Source organism: Orycteropus afer, unplaced genomic scaffold (assembly GCF_000298275.1).
Source record: "Orycteropus afer afer isolate SDZICR_OR568_19922 unplaced genomic scaffold, OryAfe1.0 scaffold00318, whole genome shotgun sequence".
Taxonomy (NCBI): domain Eukaryota; kingdom Metazoa; phylum Chordata; class Mammalia; order Tubulidentata; family Orycteropodidae; genus Orycteropus; species Orycteropus afer.
Genome location: NW_006921905.1, coordinates 2,652,718 through 2,668,312, shown reverse-complemented (window position 1 = coordinate 2,668,312; position 15,595 = coordinate 2,652,718).

The following is a 15,595-nucleotide window of genomic DNA, read 5'->3' as shown; positions in this document are numbered from 1 at the left end:
TTCTTTGCCAATTCTTTCATTGCAGCTTTGACCTCCTCCTTCAATACCATTGGTTCTAAGTCATATGCCACTTCCTGAGATGAATGAAGATCGACCAGTTCTTTTTGGTACAGTGACTGTGTATTCTTTCTATCTTCTCTTGATGTTTCCTACATCATTCAATATTTTGCCCATAGAATCTTTCAATATTGCAACTCGAGGCTTACATTTTTTCCTCAATTCTTTCAGCTGAGAAATGCAGGTCTTTGCATATTTAATTATAGTAATTAGCTTTGTCTGCTCAAGTTGCTCTTTGAAATCTTCTGTTCAGCTCTTTTATCTTGTAATTTCTTCCGTTTGCTTTAGCTACTCTCTGCTCAAGGACAAGTTTCAGATTCTCTTCTGTCATCCATTTTGGTCTTCTCTTCTTTTCTCATCTTTTTAGTGACCTCTTGCTTTCTTCATGGATGATGTTCTTGATGTCATCCCACAGTTCTTCAGGTTTTTGGTCATTGATGTTCAGTGCATCAAATCTATTCTTTAGATGGTCTCTAAATTCAGAAGGGATATATTCAAGATCATATTTTGGCTCTTGTGGACTTGTTTTAGTTGTCTTCAACTTCAAGTTGAACTTGCACATGAGCAGTTGATGGTCTGTTCCACAATCATCTCCTTGCCTGGTTTTGGCTAAAGATATTGAGCTTTTCCATTGCCTCTTGCCACAGATGTAGTCAATCTGATTCCTGTATGTTCCATCTGGAAAAGTCCACGTGTACAGCCGCTGTTTGTGTTGTTGAAAAAAGGTATTTTCAATGAATAAGTTGTTGGTCTTGCAATATTCTACCATGCGATTTCCAGTATTATTTCTGTCACCGAGGCCAAATTTTCCAACTACTGGTGATTCTTCTTTGTTTCCAACTTTTGCTTTCCAATCACCAGTGATAATTAACACATCCTGATTACATGTTTGGTCAATTTCAGACTGCAGAAATTGATAAAAGTCTTCAATTTCCTCATCTTTGGCTTTGGTGGTTGGTGCATAAATTTGGATAATAGTAGTATTAACGGGTCTTCCTTGTGGGTGTATAGATATTATCCTGTCACTGACAGCATTGTACTTCAGGACAGATCTTGAAACATCATTTGTGATGATGAATGCCACACCATTCCTCTGCAATTTGTCATTCCCAGCATAGTAGATCATATGGTTGTCTGATTCAAAATGGCCAAAACCAGTCCATTGCAGCTCACCAATGTCTAGGATATCAATCTTTATGAGCTCCATTTCATTTTTGACAACTTTCAATTTTCCTAGATTCATACTTCGTACATTCCATGTTCCTGTTATTAATGGATGTTTGCAGCTGTTTCTTCTCAATTTGAGTCATGCTACATCAGCAAGTGGAGGTCTGGAAAGCTTTACCTTATTCATATCAGTAAGACTGGTTTTACTCTGATGATGCAGCTCTTTCCCAGTCTTATTTTGAGAGCCTTCTAACCTAAGTGACTCATCCTCCTCCTCTGTATTGGACAATGTTTCTGGGCTATTGATAAAGTTGCACAGTAATGTATCAGACAGTGTTTCTCTGTTATTCATAAGGTTTTCCCTGGCCGATTCTTTGAGAAGTAGATGGCCTCTTCTTTCTTCCTAGTGTGTCTCAGTCTGCAAGCCATGCTGATACCTGTGTACCATGTGCACCCCACTGGGTTTGAAACCCGGTGGCACAGCCTCAAGACTCACAGCAACATGTCACCACAGTAGAACAAACTGACAGACAAATTTGTCTCCCTTAGCTGTACAAAACCTCTCCAGCCTCCCTTTACTTGGATCCCTACTGCTGCCTCCTCACTCTGTCCTGGTCCCCATGGCCTTTTTCTGTCCTTTCCCCACCTTCCTGCCTTGCCACTTACGTGGGGTGGCTTGGACTCCCTCCTATCATCTGGACCTCAGTGGCTGACTCCTCACTCTGTCCTGGTCCCCCTGGCCTTTTTCTGTCCTTTCCTGCACTTTCCTGCTTTGCCACTTTGGGGCATGGCCTGGATCCCTGCCCCGCCCATCACTGCAGCTGACTCCTTGCTCTCTCCCTGTCCCTGTCCCTTTCACCTTGTTCTGTCCTTTCCCCTGCTTTCCCATCTTGCCACTTGTAGGGCGTGGCTCAGGTTCCCTCCACTCACCTGGATCCCTGTGGCTTACTCCTCAAAGTAAAGACTATAGGAATATATTTATAATACATTAATATCATACTGGTTTACAAAATGGTTTCACATGTCATTGTTTTTGACACTGTCGTCAAAGAACAACCCACTCCTACCCCACACACTTTACAAATGAGGAAAATGACGCACAAAATGGTTAAGTGACTTGCCCAAGGGGTGGATTTGTTTAATCATCAAGATGGGCCTGAACTTTTTCTACTTTGCATTCTGACTTGAAAGGCAGAAAACATATGCTCAAGAGAGAGATTTCACTAAATTTCATGTCAGATCTTCCTCTTGCTAATTTAATCCTGTCATTCTTAGTATATCCCTTTGGAAAACCACTACCAATCCTTTCTCTTTTGATATTTTTATGCTAAAAGTATTCCCTGTAAAAATTGTCTCACTCTTTCACAAGCAACCAACTCAGCAATATCCCCCTGAAGTGTATATTGCACCTCCCCCAACACCCCAGGCCCCAGATTGCCCTAGCTTCCCTTCACATTGGCACCTCCCATTATAGGAGGGAGCAATGAGGGAGGCAGATAGCTTTGTGAAAGCAGGCTCTCCGGACCCTTTGTCTGCCTGGTTATGTCCCAACCAGAGTGAAGGGTTCCCCAAAGGGAGAGGATTTGTTAAATTTTGTAAATGCTGCCCTCCAAAAAACACTTGACATAAATGTTTCATGGCTAGCCTGTGAGGCCAGGGCTGTAACATTCAGCTGTGAGGGTGTTTATATTTGTGGAACTCTCTTGAACATTTGCTGCGGGTTTCAAACAGCTGCTATGCTGAAGCTCTGGGGATAGAAAGATCATGAATATTCAGGTGAAGCCACCAGAATGAACAGCCGTTAATAGAATAAATGCCTAAACAGTTGTGTAAGGCTTATTAAGACCTATTGGGGCTAAGATAATAAATTCCCACTCTGACATGTTGCAACTACTGTCACTTAAACACTTTGGACCACCTCTTCTGAACTGAAGGAAAAATGATGTTAGTTCTATGTGCAAACACAAAGAAACACCTGGAAGCCTTGGCAAGGGGATGAGATTTGGCAGACCTCTTTCTCATGTACTGATGCATCCTCAGGAAAGTGACATGCTTTCATTGTTCGTGTTGTCAAGGTTATCTCAGTTGACTATAGGCTGGAATGGGCATGGCCCTTTCATTGGAGGAAATCTGCCCTGACTCCCTCACATTGCCTCAACATTAGCTGAGAGCCAACATGAAGCTCTTGGGCCACTGTACCCCTCCACCAACATCTCATCCCCAACCCCTGTGCCCTGGCCTCTCCTCCCTCTGTAAGCTCCTTTCAGCAGGGTATTGGAGGGATCAAATACACTAACACTGGACTCTTTTCCCTTCTGCTCCATGGTGAAAAGATCACAGATTTAAAAATGACCTTTCTAAGTGGCAACACCTGGTGCGTTAAAAAGTCCATTGCAGACTGGATTTGAAATCTGCACACTTGTAAATATGCAGAGTGAGGGAGAGGGAGAAGAGGAGCTGTTTTGCTGTCACATTGTGTTAGGTTGAGACAAACTGCCCGATGCTGGCACCCAGAGTCACAAAGCATTAAGCAAGGGGATATGGAGGAACTCACCCAGGTTCGCACCTAGAGGCAGGCTCAGTAATATTTGATCAGAAACCTGCTGTCAGTTCAGATAAAGAGCATTTGATTTCAAATGAAGGTGACTAACTTAATGAAGGAACCTATACATGTAGGATGACATTTGCTTCTCCTACAGTCAGGGAAAGCTCACCACACTACTCCTGTTCACTTTTTTTCCCTACCTTTGAAGGTACTTCTGGGTCCTGCTAAGAGACTTCAAGTCATAAGCATTTGGGAAAACCATGTACACAACAAAGAGATGTACATTTTCCTGTATGGTTTGGTAGCAGTAGATTTCAGGGTGATGCACACTTGAGGGTGGTACAGGACTGGAGTTGGAGGCAACTTGACAGCACCTAACAACAATAAGACTTGAATTTGCACTCAAGATGCAGTGACCTAAGGCAAGTTACTTAACTTCATTTTGATATAGATTCCTCATTTGTGATACAGGTATTATTTGACCTACTTATAAAGTTATTAGGGGCATTGGTAGTGTAGTGGCAGAATTATCACCTCCTATGTGGGGGACCCAGCTTTGATTCTGGCCAGTGTACCTCATGTGTAGCCACTGCCACTCTGTCAGTAGAGGCTTGGGTGTTGCTATGATGCTGAACAGGTTTCAGCAGAGTTCCTAGACTGGACAGACTAGGAAGAAAGGCTGGGCTATCTATTTCAAAAAAAAAAAAAAAAAAAAAATCAGCCTGTGATTTTTTTCTATAGGGTTTCTAGGTATCACAATGTTCCGATCTCATGACCTTGTGCATGAGGTTGCCACATGTTGGGGCCAACTAGACAGCAACAAACATCAATACAAGGTCCTTGGAGTAAAAACAAGGATTTTAATAATAAATAATAATATCTTAAACAATTTAATGAAATGAAAGTTAAAATCATGTAAAACATCTGGTAAAGGAACTTGCTCAGGGTTGATTGATTTAACAGCTCACTGGAGTGTTTGCTCTCCTTGCTCCCCATTCCTTTTACCAATGATGTGAGTAGGATTAGGCTTTTAAAATTCCCATGCAGAGTAGAGATTGGCTTCTTTATTATGCAGTGTCAGATGTCTCCATGCCTTGAGCAAATCAGCAATTTGTGTAAAAAGCCAGGCAAATCTTGTGTGCCCATTTACTTCAGCCCTCCACACCCTACCCCTCATCACTTAGGGGTGACCTGGTTATCAATATAAGAACCAAATCTGCTTCGGAACCTTTGTGTCATGGTCAGAGTTTCAGAGGAAAGAACAGATGGAATACATTAATTAGTCAAAGCATGCTTAACTGGAAGGACATTTCTTTCCAGGAGTGGCCAAAGGGTAGGGAGAACATGCAAGGGAGAAGGTAGCAGAAGTGCCTTGGTAAGCCTGAGGGCCAGGACTGCTCATGGTTCTGTATTTTGAATAAAGATGTACGGTTTCAGTTCCCATTAAAAATAAGTCAGGAAGGGTCTGACAGTCATTGTTTTCCCAGAGATGGGTCAGAAAGTGACCCTGAAAATCTGTCCAAATGGCAAAACTCTTTCAGCAGGGGGGGTGGGTGAGCCCTTCCTTTCATGTGTTCTCAATAGAGGGGAGGCCACACTTGTCTGTAATGATGCCTCCTGGCAGGGGTGTACATGAGGTTGGTGGACAGGCTGCCTGAGGAAGCTGCTGTGAAAGTCTGTTTGCTTTTGGCCAATAGCAGGGGCCTGGTTGATGTGACACCAGATCATAGTACCAAGTCTCTTTCTGGCTCTCTTGTTTCCCTCTGCCATTTCAAGGGATAGTAGTCATTTTATCACTTCTCTGCTTCCCCTTCTTGGCACCCCTCGACCTTCACTGTCTGTCACTCCCTTGGTTTTGATTTGGAGAGACCTACTCTAGGATGGAGGTCTCTGGGAACATAATTTTGTCATATGCATCACACAACAGGTGTGTACTCTGGACAAACCCCTACAGAGAAGAAGACCCTTCAACGTGCAAATTTATCCAAAGTGGATTTATCATGTTAAATGTATTTGCCCTCATATTCTCCGCCCCTGAGATCATTTTGGCTGTAGTCTAGATGATCTCCTTGTCCCATGAAATTACTCTACCATTACTCTTTCCCTCTAACTTGAAAAACCAGCAAGCAACACATGCTTTTTATTCCAGTTCTGGAAAAGAAGAGTTGTTTCCAATGAAAGTCCATGCCAAACGGAGTCCCTCTTTTTCCAAGAGGTTTTGGGAAAGTATGATTTTATTTTCATTGAACAAGAAAGGAAAATAAATGAGGAATGGAGGTTGCTTTCTAGGTAATTAATGCAGAAATAGACTCGAGACATGACTGTATTCAACCTGCCAATGCAGGTAAGGAAATTGGGGCCCAGAGGTTAAATGACTGCCCCAACGTTAGAGAGCTTGGGGAGAGCTGAGGCTGGCATCTGAAACAATCACAAGGCTCATCAGTTACATTTCCTGATGACTTACTTTGTGTCAGGCCCATACATTATCTCATTTACTTCTTAACCATCCTTTGTTATCGAGGTGTGGAAACTAAGGGACTGACTGGGCAGTTAGGTAACTCACTCAATGCCATACAGCTAGCAAGTGGTAGTTAGGACTCACACTTTTGTCTGTTTGATTTCAAACCTGAGTGCTTCACCAGTACTCACCTCAGACCACCTCTCACTGCTCCCAACTTACAAGTAAAAGGTATGTGTCTAGAGGAGAACCCAGTGCTCCACACTCTTAAGCCATAACAACCAGATCAAACTTCTCACAGTAAGTTGCCCAGTCTTCTTGGGCAGAAACAGAGAGAGGACATGGGCACATAGATGTCTTGTGCTGAACTTCTACAAATAAGCCTAAACCACTTGCTTAATCTCCTGAGATCTTTGACTCAGAAAACTTATTTTGCAGTTGTGGTTAGAGGTAATGCTAAATATATTCCAGATGTCACTCGAGGTTGGTGAGCAGGTCTCAGGGCATGAGGAAGCTGGGCCATGTGTGCACTAGCACCCAAAGCTGACTCAGGAAATGGGTCTATCAGCTGAAAAGGTAACAAATTTCCTTTTGCCTTTGGCCAGAGGAAACATGGGCATCTAGTGAGAGTAGGCTGCTGCAGCTGGCTTAAGCTAGGTAGTTGGGGAGGAGAGGGCAGCTCACTCCCCCCTACAAAAAAAAAAAAAAAAAAGCAGTTTGCTGTTCCTCTTTCTGTGTAGTATGACAGGAGCTGCAGTTTTGAAATTCAGAAAGACTTGGGGCTGTCACTTTACCAGCTATAGCTGGTAAGTAGTTTAATTCCTCGAAGCTTCTGTATACCAAAAACCAAACCAAACTCACTGCCATCAGTCAGATCCAATTCATAGCAACTACTTCTTGGATTTCTGAGGTGGTATCACTATGGAAGCAGATTGCCCAATCTTCCTTCTGAGGAGTGGCTGGTGGGTTTGAACCACCAGTTTTCTGGTTAGCAGCCAAATACCTTAGGTACTATGCCACCAGAGCTCCTCAGCTTCTGTATACTCATCTGTAGAATGGCCATCACCTATCTTACAGGGCTGTTATGAGAATTAAAGAGGAAATATGCAAAGAATCTTTGGTAGTGTAGCGCGGTTAAGGCATTTAGCTGCTAACCGAAAGGTCAGTGGTTCAGACCCACCTGCTGCTCTGTGTAAGAAAGATGGGGCAGTCTGCTTCCACAAAGATTTACAGCCTTGGAAACCCATTGGGGGTGGCTGTGGGTTGGAATTGACTCTATGACAGTGAGTTTGGTTTTGGATCTCAAGGAGTATTCTCAGGTTTCCTGAGTGGGGTTGATGCACTGAGGTGCTAATTGCTTTACACAAAGAAGGAGATGTGTAGGGCTTTGAATGGGTCCATTCTTGTTCAAACTCCTACTTATAGTTTGCATTTGCACCCTAGATATCCTGAATCAGAATCTACACTTTAACAAGATCTCCAGGTGATCCTTATGTATACTTATATACATAGATGGAGCTCTTGTTAAAATGTAAATTCTTATTTAGCATATCTGGGTTGCAAACACAAATTCTCAGCAGGAGTTTGAACTGGAATGAACTGGTCCCAAGCCCTGAAATGTAAGACCTAGTAGGAGTGGCTATGGGAGGGGAAGAAATCTAAAGGAATCGCTGAGGGGAAAGAGAGGGAGCAGCAGCCATAGGGAGACAAGCTTTGGGGAATGAGAGACATTTCCAAGGAAAAGTTAGAGGTGGTTTTGCTCTGTCTTGTAAACTTCCTCCTCTGTTTCCATTAAGAAACCTTTGGTAAAATTCTATATTACACCTCCATACTTTTGGAGCATGCTTTGGGACACTCCACTGATAAAGGTCCCCCAAAAGATTTATACAAAGTGGCTCAGTTATATTCACATTGCTTTTCAGAGTCTGTGTATTGGGGCAGGGCTACTCTGTTTTCTCTGGGTATTGCCCCATGAGATCAGCTGAATGGGATTAGGGGTGTGGTCAGTGTGCATACTGACTGGCTTGTTTTGAAGTTCAAAGCTTTTATTTTCTTCAATAACCTCTGTGAAAGGGATGAAATTGGTGGTAGAATGACTGAAGGCTGACACCCATCTGTCAGTTTGTCATACTGTGGTGTCTGTGTGTTGCTATGATGCTGAAAGCTATGCAACCATTATTTCAAATGCCAGCAGGATCACCCATAACAGACAGGTTTCAGCGAAGCTTCCATACAAAGACAGACTAGGAAGAAAGGCCTGGTGAAAATTGGCCAATGAAAACCCTGTGGATCACACTAAATATTGTCCAGTCTAGTGCTGGAAGATGAGCCCCTTAGGTTGTAAGGCAGTATGCATTGACCAAAACAGTGGGCTCAAACATAGCAATAAACATGAAGATAGTGCAGGACAAGGAAACATTTCATTCTGTTATGCATAAGGCTGTCATGAGTAGAAGCTGAGTTGACAGTAACTAACAATAACAAATGAGGAAGACAAATGAAGTTCAATTTGGGGCACCCAAGTCTGAAAACTCTCAAGGAAAGAGCAGCATTTTTCAGGCATCTTCCTCACTGGTACATATAGGGTTAGTTTATGAAAAGGAGGAAGAACCCATGGGGGCTTATTTAGTCCTATAATACACAACACATGCAAGTTCTCATCCTACAGTAATGATAAATCAATTGGCCCTGTCCTCTGGGTGTCTAGGAATGAGCCCCACACAGGATGGGGAATGGATAGAGGACAGGGAGGACAGGCCTGGAGTGTTAGCTCTGCCACTCTTCTATGACTGTCACCGAGTCACTCTGCCTCTTGGGTCCCTCTTCCTTAAAGAGGGTCAACAATGGCCACCCAACAAGGAAGATATAATAGGTTATCATGAAAATGCACTGTCAACTATATAGAAATACATGGTTTATAATGATGAAGATCTGGACTCTGGCCTTGGCTCTGACACTTTCCAGCTAGGTGCACTTGGATACCTCCAGATACCTTCCCGAGGCTCAGTTTCTTTGAAGGTAAGAAGAGGCAGCAAAATTGACTCCACTGGTTGTTTTGAGGATCAGAAGAAATAATACTACTGAAAGTGTTTCATAAGCGATACCGTGCTGTAAATGCAAAGGTTTCCTTTTATTATGTTGGAATTTTAGCATGAATATCATGTAGATTAGAGAAAAAAAAATGGGGCACTTATATTAAACACCACATAGGACATAGAGCCGTTTAATGCCCTAGAGCACTCATTTCCAGTAAGGGGAAGATGTAAGTCTTTCTGAAATGAAACACTCTTTGAAAGCGTTTTATTTGAACTTAATTTTACTATGTGCCTAGCATGGACAGAGTTCTTCTGGGGGTAATACATGACTCACTTCTCCAGCTTTTCTAAAAACAGTGAAAACTTACAGCTATTTGATTTCCCCAATAAAGAGTTATTAGCAGTAATAATCCCAGAGAATATTAGGTTAGGTGCTGAGATCCTTGTTCTCAGGGGAAGCTCAGGCTTGAGTACAGTAAATGCTTCATAAAGACTCATTGCCTAAACGACACAGATGCAGAGACCTGGGCCCTGAGCCTTGATTGTGTCAGCGTCACTGAATCTGCTAAAGCTTGGCTTTGTTGCCCCAGGTTGGGCACTCTAGATTTGAACTTCTGACTGCCTATTGAACAGAGGGCCCTGCAGACTCCCAAACCCAGCACGTCCCAAACGAAGCTTCTTTTTCAGAACCTGCTCCTCCTCCTAATTAGTGACACCACCATATCCTGAGTCCCACTAAAGATTTCAGCATCACAATTGACAAGACCTTCTCATTCTTCAAGGCAAGCCAGGATCAGACAATGTCCAGCCAGTCAAATCTCCTCACCAGACTTTTCCATTTCTGCCACGTCTTCCCCATCATTGCACCCGTTGACCCATTCCTGGCCCTCATTGTTCTCATGAGGATCATGACAGTTTATCAATCTCATCTGGATCTGTTTGTTCTATCCACTTTCATTGTGTCCATCTACGTGATCCACTCTACATTCATCTGCCCTGATTTTTTTAAAGCATGGCTCTGAACATCCTACTTCCCTAAACCTTCCACAGCTCCCTACTACCTAAAGAGTGATATTTAGACTCCTTGCCTTTGCACTCTATGTCTTCTATAATCCAGCTCTCTGTACCATGTTCTTTAGCTATGCACAACTACTTGGTGTTGCCTGGAAACACTTTGTTTTCCTGCCTTCCTTTTAATGTCATTTTCTCCACTAGTAAATCTTACCCCATCTTTCACTGGATGTATCTTGGAGATAATTGATTTATCTTCCATGAGTCCCTCATCTTCTGATAAATATCATTCTGACTATATGCCTACAGTACTTTGCTGCATCTCTGTGCTAGTCACTACTCAAAAAACAAAACCAAACTCACTGCCACCAAGTTGATCCCAATTCATAGTGACCCTGAGATGGTAAATCTTTATGGAAGTAGATCGCTCAGGCTTCCATCTGTGGAGTGGCTAGTGGGTTTGAACTGCTAGCCTTCTGGATAACAGTCAAATGCCTTGGGCACTACACTGCGTTAAGAGCTCCTTACCACATGCACTATGCCATGAAATACATGGATCAAGGGTTGGGGGCAACACAAATGTTACTTTCTCAGAGGGGTCACCTCTGAAGCCACTCTTTAAGATATATTATCCTCTGTTATTCTCTTTTGTAGACTATTATTCGTTTCCTATAAAACACTTAACAACATTTATAATATTCTATTTGTTTGTATATTTATTGCTTAATATTTGCTTTACTTACTACCAAATTCCCTGGGGCACAAACCATACCTGTTTTGTTTATGTCTATCATCAGAGCTCTGGTAGTGTAGTACCTAAGGCACTTGACTGCTAACCAGAAGGCTGGCGGTTCAAACCCACCAGCCACTCCTCGGAAGGAAGATGGGGCAATCTACTTCTATAGTGATACTGCCTCAGAAACCCAAGGAAGGGTCGCTATGAGTCAGGTCCGACTCGATGGCACATAACAACAACAGTCATCAGAGCTAGCAAAGTGCCTGGAATATGTTTTTGTTGTATGCTGTTGAGCCAATTTTGACTCACAGTAACCCTATACCATGAAGCAGAACTACCCTATGGGGCTTCCTATGCTTTAATCTTTACAGGAGCAGATAATCAGCTCTTTTCTTCCATAGAGTGGCTGGTGGGTTCAAACCACCAACTTTTGCCTAGCAGCCAAGCACTTAACCATTGTGCCACTAGGCTTCCTTCTGGAACATAGTATATGCTGAATAAATAATAGTTAAATAAGTAAAACAAGGAAATGTTTGCCATTCCCCTTAGCTTATCAACTCCTTAAGGACATCTTTGCACCCCACCACTCCATCTATCACAGTTTTTCTGCTTGTAGGTGACCAACCAATAATAACTAAGTTGTGTTTTCATTTTAAGACACTCTTTCTTTCTTTAGTAAGTGAAGGAGCTGTTACAGCAGACTTGTTGACATTTGGGTTAGTTCCTGGAAGGAAAGTGATAGAAAAGTGCACAATTAGATAGTCTTTACTTGTATTCTATCAAGTTTCCACATGAGAAGATCCTAATGTTCTTCCTGATAAAAAGCCTTTTCATGGAAAAGCAGACCAACAAGGAATGTTAGCAGCAAAAAGATAATTTACAAATTTATGACATGAATCTGTTTATACTGCTACTGTCAAAGGTAATTGTGTTAATTTAAGAAAGACCTTTAGCTTTGATTCTTAAGTGTTCATACATGAAAATGTTGAGGGCATGGATTCTGGATGTAAAATTAACATGTGTAGATGTTTACATAGGAGCTCTGGTAGCATAGTGCCTAAGGCACTTGACTGCTCACCAGAAGGCTGGCGGTTCAAACCCACCAGCCACTCCTTGGAAGGAAGGTTGGGCAATCCTACTTCCGTAGTGATACTGCCTCGGAAACCCAAGGAGGGGTCGCTATGAGTCGGGGCCGACTCGACGGCAAACAACAACAACAGATGTTTACATATGTGTTCATCCCGAGGATGATCCTAACTTCAATGAGCATAGAACATAATTTGTGAATTAATTGATTAGTTAAATTTTCAACTATTCATCTATTTGTATATTACTTTATTCATTTCATTCATTCATTCATCAGCTCACTTGACAAGTATGAGGGTGGTAATCGTGTGCTTCATCAGTGAGGGCTATAAGGAAAATCACAACAGAGAAATCAGCCCTGAGGGAGAGCTTAGTATGGCTAAAATGATCACAAAGGCTTCATGGGAGAAGTTAATAGGAAACAAAATGATTCTTCCCTTTGACAAATAAAGGGATATTTATCAGACAATTTGATATTGTTCTTTTTTGGGGTCAATTAGTCCATTAGTGACATTATGTATCTGTGTGTGTAAATTAAATGAAAAAATAAAAACCAAACAAACCTGTTGCTGTCTAGTCAATTCTGACTCGTGGGGACCCCATGTGTGTCAGACTAGAACTATGCTTCACAGGATTTTTGATGACTAATTTTTTGGAAGTAGATTGCCAGGCCTTTCAAGGTATCTCAGTTTGAATCACCAATATTTTCATTAGTAGTTAAGTATGTAACCATTTGTGTCACCCAGGGAGGGACTCCTGTATGTAAACTATTCCCACCTGAATTCTGGTTGTGAAAGACAAATTGAGGAAATTTAAACTTCCACCTTTTACAAACCGTTACTTACAAAATTTAATTTTTTTAAATTGTAGAACTTATTACTCAAATGTACTACTGTGTAGAAGCCTGGTATGTCATCAGATGAAGACACTGATGGGAAGCTGGAGTGAGAGGCCTAGCCTGGGCTGCTCAACCTTCTCCTGAGAGAAGTCTAGACAGTGCCTAGGGCTTTGAACCCTAGGAAACCACAAATTTATATAATTTTCTGTTGTCTTTCTTTCTCTTTTTCCTTCAGTTTTCAAAATTTTGTTGACGAGATACGTATGTTTAATATATCAAGAAACAATCAAAATACAACCAGCAAAAAAGCTCCTCAGATACACAAGAATCTGCCAATACCCAGGTTAAGAAAGAATTGGCACAAAGTACCTAAATTTGCAAGCAGGGTTGCCCAAAGAGTCTTCTGGGATATTTGTCCTAAATCACCCAGCTAGTACAGAGCCCTAATGTGATTCCAAGAATGTCTGAAGTATTTCAGGCCCATGAAATAGTATTTAAAAAGATGTAAGCACTCATATGGCTACTCTCAACATAAGAACAAAATGAAACAAGTATAATGGAAGGCCCTTGCTTACCCCTTCTTTAATTGCGCTCCACCTGCCCTCACCACACCCGCTTTCTGCACTGACTCTTCAGGTAATCACTGTTCTAGACATGTACCGGGTATCTTCAGCATGCCAATTTTCTAAATCCCAAAAGGTACAATTTGGATTTGTATGAACTTTAGATTCAGTTACTCAGCAAGGAGAATTTCCAATTCTTCTGGATTTTCTGCCTTGAATTATCACCAACTACCTTTTTTATTAGTTGATATAACTTTCTAAAGATAATTTAAACATGACTGGCATTTTTAAATAGGTGACTTTGACTTGACTATGTTGTCTCATGGAGACCATGGTCAAACTCCCCATTAATTCAGCTCACTTACGGTGAACAGCAGTAAGATGGGAAGGGACCACAATGATGTAAAAATTGAAAACAGGTTTATTGGTCCTGAGGGACAGCTACTGAGGAGAAATTTGAGAGGACATAATTGCCATCCAACTATTTTAGGGGCTCTCCTTCTACTTCATACTCCTGGTACCTAAGAGGTCATCAAATGTTCTCAATTTTACTTAAATATTTTTCAAATCAGTCCCTCTTTATTTATCCCTATTACCAGTGCCTTTGTGTATTCAGGGCCTTATCAATTCTGGTCTGATCTATTGCAATTAATTCTTTATTTATCTCTCTTTTTTAATACAACACTTTTTATTTTTCTCAATTTTTAAAAATTTTATCATGGCAAAATATATATATCAAAAAATTGCCTTTTAGCCCTTTTTTTTAAAAGAATAAACTTAAATGACATTAATTCTTGTAATAAATTTTTAACTTATTTCCTCTTTTCTCTCCTCTAATTCACTCCTTCCACTAAACCCGCAGAGATCTTTTAAAATACAAATCAGAATATGTTACTCCATTTTGGTCAAAACCTATCTGTGGCTCCCTATGGCTTCAGAAAAAATTCAGTAGCTTTACTCCTCTGTCTTCTTTTCCTCATGGTCTGGCTTCAATCATACTGAGCTCCATTTAGCTCCCTCCTCCCATGTAGATGTGCCTGTTGTCTCTGTTAACTCCTACTTGTTCTTGATTCAAGACTTAGCTCTAGTATCACTTCTTCTGGGAAACTTTCTTTGATTGTTTGTTTCTAAATTCTGGTAGCACTGGCAGCCTCTTCCATGTTTGCACCCAATAAACCTATCTATAGATTTTTACTTTTTTACTTGTCCCTCCCCGCCCCCATCAGCTGCTCCTTTAAGCTGCTCCTATAAGCTCCTATAAGACAGGGACTGTGTTGTTATTTTTGAACAAGAGCACTTCCACCATTCCTGGCTCAACTGATGTTTGTGAAATGGATGAACACATGCTGGAATGAATGAAACTAGAGGAAGATTATTGAGAATTAGACCCCTGTTTGAATATAAGCTCCAAAAAGTGTAGGAATTTTGACTGTTTCATTCTTTGCCATAGCTTCTGCATCAAGAACTGTATGTGGCATATAACTTGACACTCATTAAATAGTTGATGAGTGAATGAACTAAGACTTCTTCTGCGTGGCTCCAAAGGGTAGAACTTGGACAATGGTTGGTGATTCCAGGGAGATTGTCTGAGGGACCCATCCTAACTCTGTGACTTGTACCAGGAGGCTCAATTCTAGGAATGTCTTGAGCCAATAAATAAAAGTCAGGTCTGGCAGCATGACTGGCATTTTCTTCCCACCAGAAAAGGGATCTGTGGATCTGGAAAGCACCTGTACTAGAGTCACCTGAGGTGCATGGTAATATTTCAGGTCCTTGGGACTCAGTGGCAGCAAGCTGAATCAGAATATCTTGGGTAGTTCCAGTGATATTTATTTTCAATAACTCCCCACTTGCTTCCTATGGATACTGGGAGGCTCAATGGTGGCATGGGCCATCCCAGAAGAGTAGTGGACACCTCATCAGCATAGGAGATCGAGAAGAGTTTGGGCAACTACTAGGCACATGTCTTACTCTTTCACTGTACGTGCTAAACAGTAGATGAACAACATAGTTCCCAGTACAATGTTGTTGTTGTTAAGTGCCATCGAGTCGTTTCTGACTCATAGCGACCCCGTGCACAGCAGAACGAAACACTGCCC